The following is a 7,737-nucleotide window of genomic DNA, read 5'->3' as shown; positions in this document are numbered from 1 at the left end:
AAGCTTCAGTGAAGAAACCAGAACCAAACAGATGGATAATGCTCCCGATTGTCTCCGATGTGCCGCGGAACTTGTAATGATTAGGCTTATAACATTATATATATATATATATAGCCTATATATATATATATATATATATATATATATATATATATATATATATTTTTTTTTTTTAAATATTTATAATAATGAATAGGGTGGTCTAATGTCGCCTAAATATTGTTAACATATTGTTTGTTTGTGTCCAGTTTCCCATTTATTGTTAACTTTTGTGACACTGCTTTATGTCTCACACATCAAATGCTTTTGTTCGGAGTGATCGGTTGTTCTTGGGTTCACTGCCTGATGTCTTGTTGGTCTTTTCCTTCCATCTCCATATTGGTGCAGCAGCGACGCGATCGAAAACAGCTGTTCAACTTTTGAGATTTACGAGAATTTCGAGATTTAAACTCGGAATTACGAGTTTGTAAGATCCGTGATCATAGACGTCAGCCCTACTTTACTTTGATCTCGACCTGGCCAGCGCTGACAGAGCTGAAAACAAAGCGTAGCTGCATCTTGGAAGGAGCTCTTGGCTGAAAAACAGGCTAACTAGTCCCTCTTTGCCACTGCCATGTCCTATGGATATTTAACTAAACCCCCCTGGTTTACACCAGGATCTCCCCACTATTTAAGCCTATCCAGCCCATAGGCTTGATAAAAGGGCGATGCCGGTGGACAATGGCTAGTCTAGGTTAGCCCGGTTAGCATGTGCAATCGCCTACAGCTCATTGATGATGAAAACTCTGCAATAAACGACAAATGTGTGAATCCCGACTCAGTGTGATCATCTTCAAGGCTGCTTTACGTAGTTACCGGCTTTACTGACGTTATTAGTGCGTAACACTTGTTTCCTCAAGATCCATCATTGGAGCTAGCTGCTAAGAAGCTAGATATCTCCAGGTGCTAAACAATCGGCTACGGCCAATTGTACATGAAACGTGAGAAATAAAGTAAATCAACCCGCCCGGCTCAGTGTGTGATATTATTAAACGTTATGTAGGTGGTGCTTTTACTGACTTTATTCCTGCATATTTCTCGTTTTCACATCGATGGAACTTTAGCTTGTAGCATTAGCTTTGTGAATGCTTGTGCATCATGGAGGCCCAAACACAGACCCTTTTCATTGACATGTTGTGTGTTGTCCACACCGCCCATCAGCACCTGTCGGCATGCACACTAATGTACGGCACACGTGTGGCCCTTCACATGTACAACACACAGTAAAGGCTGGTTTAAACTTTATACTTCAGCGACAGCTCCGTGTTTACATGCTGGACGCACGTGGGAGCCAATCAGTGAGTCCGGACAGCTGCATCTGCCCTGAAGTGCCGTGATTGGTTGATCCTTTCACAAAACAAGGAAACACACAACAAACCCCTTCAGTCTCTTTCCAGTTATTTTACATAAATATATTGTTCCTATGATTGTGTTATTAAATAAAAAAGAAATGAAAAAAATACTTCACAACATGAAGGCAGAGGAGATAGGCGAAGTTCGAACGATTCCGGTTTGCGTCAAGCTTGTGGTGGGCGGGACCGACCGCTCGTCTACAAAAGAGCCTTCAACCAGCCTTTAATCACCCACACCTGCTGTGGGATCCACATTAACACCGGGCTCACACCCAATGACCGCTGACTGCTCTGCTTTTTGGCCACAACAGTACAGGCCGCCATTGCTCCGCCATTGCTGCAGTACCTCTATATCGCCGCTGGTCCCCCATTGAAAAGCATTGGACTTTAGACAAGCTAAAAAACAACTTTAAAGGCTGGTCCCAATTTTTTTTGAACTATCTAGAGCCAGATATTCCTCCTGAGATAACGCTGGGTTAGTTACAATTAAGGAGACCAGGCTGGTTTTCGAAAGAACACTTTTAGAAATCTCGTACTTAATGAGGCTCGGACTGTTAGCATTGGAGCAGCGCGAGCTACACGTCACGCAATTACGCACTGGTGTCTGTCAGAGCTTGTTCTGTGGTTGGTGACTGGTCACTGCTGGAAATGGCTCACAAATAGAACATGGGACTGGAGAAGTCCAGAAATAAGTCCTTTGAAATGATTGGATCTGATTTTTGCTAGCATTTGGTTGTGACGGATGTAATGCGCCCGAGTGAGTGAAGCAGCTATCAGCTATGTGTGTTATTGTGTTATAGTGTTATTGTGTTATTGTGTTATTGTGTTATTGTGTTATAGTGTTATAGTGTTAGTGTTGTGCTGTTCTTGTTTGGTAAGTTTAGGCTTGGGGCGCTTCACAGCGTGTGACCCGGCTGTCTCTCTGGTGTCTCTCATCTTTTATTCTTGTGGAATCTTGCTTATTTTAATTTCATTGTATGTGGATCTGAGCTGTGGGTGCATCGGTCACACAATGGGGAAACACGTAAAGACTTCTGGTGTTTATGGACTTCTATGGCCTTGGCTTGAACGGGAGACTCACTTACAGCCGCGATCATGCGGACTTCAACTCTGACAGATACCAGTAATGTGGAAAACATCCACTCTAAATCCTGTCCCAAAATCCCAAAATGCAAAAGACCTGAATGAATTCAGGCCAGTTGCACTTACGTGGTGATGAACATTATCAAAGAAAACATTCTCTCCCTGCAGTTTGCTTACCAAGCGGGTAAGGGTGTGGACGATGCCAAAATATTCCTTTTAGATAAAGTTTACAAACACTTGGACACGCCCCACTATCAAGCAAGAATTTCTTTTTGCAGATTTTTCTTCGGCTTTCAATAAGTTGCAGCCTCCCCCTCAGGGCTGCGTACTATCGCCATTGCTCTGTATCATGTATACAGGCAGCTGTAGGTCTGCCCATGAGAGCAGCTACATTATTACATTCTCCGATGATACTGACCCTTCTGCACGGAGCAGACTCTCATCATGGTCCTGCTCTGCTCAGTGGTGCGATGACAACTTTCTCCACCTAAATGTGACAAAAACTAAAGAGCTTGTTGTTGAAAAACTTCTTGATAGTTACTGTGATCTTGTCTTCTTAGTTGTTGTGTTGCTCCCCCCTACTGGCTGACATTGATAGTGTAGCAGTGGTGTAACGTGAATAAGGCCATACTTTATTAGATTCAAAGATTATATTTAGATAACTGATTAGATTTAGGTTCTGGATAAAACAAGAATACGCCACTAGGTGTCACTGCACGCTCGTATGTACTATAGTATTAGAGAGTGTAGTCACAGCTCTGTCCTGAGGGAACTGTGGGGGAGGGTGGGGTAAAGTGAGACACTTTTTGCTTAGTTGGTTATTGTGTAAAAACAATATAATATAAATACAAATATTTACTATTTACATACATGTTAGACAATTTTCTATTTGTTTAAATCTTTAAAAATCCTGTACGCTATGTGTATGTGGTTTTAAAGGCTTCAAAATAAAACTGTCTTTACCCCAGGGCAGCTGAAGCAGGGCTGTTGTACCACCAGATTTAAGGGTCAAATTTACACAAAAAAATCAAATTGTCTTTTTACATTTTGATGTTTCCCATCAGACATTTTATGCAGGAAAAAAGGTCATAATGCATTTTTTTTTAATCTCCAGATTATGCAATTTTGTCCCAAATAAAGTGTAAATAAGTTGATCCTTGTAAATTTGAATTTACCACCTGGATGACTGAGAACATTGTTTTCACTATAACTTATGGCACTTATTCTTCAGGTTTGAGGTGTGATTGATTCAAAGAGGAAATGCCATGCCATCAGGGGAGTGAAACAACACCTGCTGATGTCATGAGGTGGTGCCTTCCTTCTCCACAATATCATTTTGAATGTGAGGGCGATATTGATCATAGTGATAGTAACAAACATGGCATAGCCAGTCAGGGCTAAGGAGTTCTCTATGAATATGAGAGACGAGGAGAGGAAGATGTATTTGAGTTTACTGAGTCAGAGAAGGGAGCGCTTCTCCTGACAACATCCAGGTCAGCAGCTGTTTGTGTGGCTGGTGGTTGCTAAGAGACAACCTATACAACAACCATTTCTATGTGCAACATCCCTGAGCTGTTCAGGACTGACCCTGTCACTGGTGTATTTGAAGAACAGGTGAATTATTACTCATGTGTTCGTATGGCCGGCTCATAATGGCGACTGTGGCTGCATTGGCTGCACTGAGTCTGAGCACAGCTGACAGGGGCACAGCGTTTCCCTGAGGAAGGGAGTGTGAGGCGGTGCGGTCTACTTCCTGAAGTCCACAGTGTTTAGTCACACTCAGAATCACATCTGCAACATCGGGGAGGATTTGGATTTAAACAGCTTTGCGGCGCTGCTCATGATGTCACCAAGAACTCACCGGGTGTTGTCGTTCAGCACTCAAATTGCTTTTACTGTGAGGTCAATAACTGTCAGCTGTCTAGTGTCCAAGTGTCCGCTTTTGGATCTGGATTTGTGATTGCCAGATGTGAACATGATGAAAGAACATTGTAATATCTGCGAAGAAAGCACACTCTGAAACCGATAATATGCACTTTAATTCAAATAAATAACTTCACAGGCAACAACAGAAACATACACTAAAACGACATCCACTTTGTAATCTTTTTCATTTGCACATTTGCAGTAGTTTTTACACAAACAGTTTGAGCACAGAAGTCAGAGGGAGAAGTTCGGGGGCCGGGTCAGGGGTGCTTTTTCTCTCCTATCAATCTGGACATTAAAAACTGGATGGATTAGCTGCACATGAAATAACATCAGCCAATGAGGGAATATTCCAAAGAAGGCCTTTGATCCTTTACCAAAACAGTTTTTATTTGATCACAGAACAATCTCACAGAATGGATGTTCTATGTGTCTGTTTTTGTTTATTGTCTAATTCCTTTTCGTGGAGCAGCTCATGCATTTGAAACATTAAGCATGTTTCAAAAGGAGCAATACTGCCAAAGTTGTAGTTATTATTTTATTATCCATGCATCCATAGGCCTTGTGTGTATTTTTTACAATATTAAGAACAATATTGAGTCTGATTAGTCTGACATGTACTAATACTAGTTAGGGATGCAGCCAGACTTTTGCTAAAACCGATACAACTTTCATTTGAGTACTCGCTGATACCGAATATGCGCGGCATTTTCTCCAGCCTCACTTAGGTCATAGACAGGTGGGTTAGTAATTCATTACTATTGACTATTACTATTTCATTACTTGATTAAAGTTTCCAATGAAGCATACTTTTAAGAGTATTTATAATGTTACTTATGCTATTATATTTTTAATTCAATATCATTTAGGATTTTTTTTTATTGAATATAATTTCATGACCATAGTTTTCCAAGGCTTATGGTTGCAATTATAGGAAATAATGCTGCTCTGTCCGTCATGTCCAAAAGATACTTAATGCCTGTGTTGTATTTTTAAATTTATTTATAATAGTACTTTGGTCACTTATTACAATGCGTGTAGAATAGCATAAGTTACAACTACATGTGGATTTTGCCGTGGATTTGGGACGACAGGGGCGCAGACACTCTTCACCGGAGAGTCTGCCGTTGTGTCCTTGGGCAAGACACTTCCCCCTCCCACCTCCAGTGCCTGACACTGCACTTTCAGTGGCCAATGAAGGTCGAACAGCGCTACATAAATGCATACAGCAAGTGTAGCATTTTGGTTATTGTTGCTTGTTTCATGTGTTGCCAGGACAGTGCACATTAATGAACTCAGTGCACATTAATGAACTCAGTGCACATTAATGAACTCATGCATGTAAACAGGCCACACTGGGTTCCAGCCGTCGTCCCTCACTCGCTCTCTCGCTCAACCTGCGGCTACAGCTAAATGTTGATCAATATGGACATGCTGTTCCTTTTGAACCTCTTTAACCCCCCCGCCTTAACAGAGCACATTTTCTCCAGTTCGTCTTTACCCAAATCTAAAAGCTTTGCTAGCTTACAACCTAGAGGCCAGTGTAACGCCTCATTTGAAAGCTAAGATCTACAAAACTGATTTAAATGGATCTTTTTCCTTGCATTGTTGTTGCCACTATTTTAAATCACTTTTTTATTGCTCTTTTGTGGCTTTAGTTCTTGTGTCTTTTTGGACTTTTTTTTGGTCACTTCATCATCCTCGATTTCTTCTCGCTTTTAGTTTGGGTAATCCCGGAATGTGCTCAGTTCAGGTGGGGGTTAAGCGGTTAAACAGCTCTTTCTGAGGACGGTTCAGTCGATTGTTTTACAGATGCACAAAGTCCCTCAGCATGAGAATGGCCACACCCGTTAACCCCACAGACTCTGACTGAGAGCTGACTTTATCACAGACTACACTCCCTATGTGGAATATTGTGTTAGGAGTTTATTCCTCTGCTATGCTCACATCAAGTGGTATCGGGGCCACAATATCGAGCCGATACCTGATTCTGGAATTGGTATCGGTGCATCCCTAAACTCACCCGGAACTCACTTTTTTCAGCTCAAAGGTCACCTTAAATTTGTACAAAAGCTGCCAAGTTAATATTTATTAGAGGAACTCCGAATACTGACATGTGTGCTGAGCCCCCCACCCACCCCCCCCCCCCCCCCCCCACCACCCCCCCCCCCCCCCGTCACCATCACCTCATCCTCTCTCCTCTGCACAAGCACAGAAGCACATACAGCAGACAGACAGACAGACAGAGCAGCCCTGGTTCACAGTCACTGTAAAGTCAACACTCAAATGGTCCATGTGTCTGTCCGTGTTTTTCCTCAGCTTTGCAGTTTTATGGAAGAGCTGCTTTACCTACAGGCAGCACAAGCATGACGCTGGACGGATGTGTGTTTTTGTTTTTCTCTCATGTCGAGTCTTTGGCTGTGTCCGAATGTCCACACTGTCCCCTATAGTGCACTCAACGTTTCCCACAATGCACCACCGATGGTCACCAGACGGGTCAAAGAGGAGAACAGACCGGTCTTTGAACACGAGTGAATGAAAACGGTCGTTTTTAATCACGTGTTGCATATTTCTCTTGAATAAATGACTGGAATATAACTAGTTAGAGTGAAAAGTGGCTAATGTTAGCTCTGACCTTTAGCTTGAGCTGTTTATAACCTCTTAACTCCCACCTGAACCCAGCACATTTTCTCCAATTTGGCAAAATGCTAATTTAACATAAGAGCGACACATTTTTAAAGTGTTTTTTTGGGGGGTTTTAATCCCCGTTTTTGTCGCTATTTTGACGCTTTGCTCAAGAAGCTTTAAGATTTGGGTAAAGCCAAACAGTAGAAAATGTTCTCGTTCAGGTGGGGGTTCCGCACACTGGCCTCACTCCTCTCTGCAGCTGAACGTGACCACACCAGCAGGAGAAAGTAGTGACCACATGTCTGAATCTCCAGCAGAAGATAGTCTCCTCTACAGTGCGGGCATAGATAGTGACTGAGGGCTCAGGGACTCGGGTGGACATTCAGACACAGTCCATCGTTTACTGTCTGTTCACACCTGGAGTAAACGCACATCTGGTTCCAATGAATCTTCAGAAACGCTGTCTCCAAAGCGCAGACATCCCGAGGCGCTGGCGATCTCTGTGAATAAAATCAAACATTTCCTGATTTGATACAGACACGTACGCCCGAGACATTGTTCAACGTGAGTAGCAGGATCTCCTCAAAGCCCTTGAAATGTGTAAATGCTTATCGTTACGTAACAAACTGGAGATGTCCCGAGCTTAAGGTTCGTCTAACGTGCAGTTTCTTCAGAGACCTCTGACCTCTCTACCACTGAAAAACGTCCT

This window comes from Gobius niger (genome assembly GCF_951799975.1).
Source record: "Gobius niger genome assembly, chromosome: 18".
Taxonomy (NCBI): Eukaryota; Metazoa; Chordata; class Actinopteri; order Gobiiformes; family Gobiidae; genus Gobius; species Gobius niger.
Note: the sequence above shows the minus strand (reverse complement) of the source record.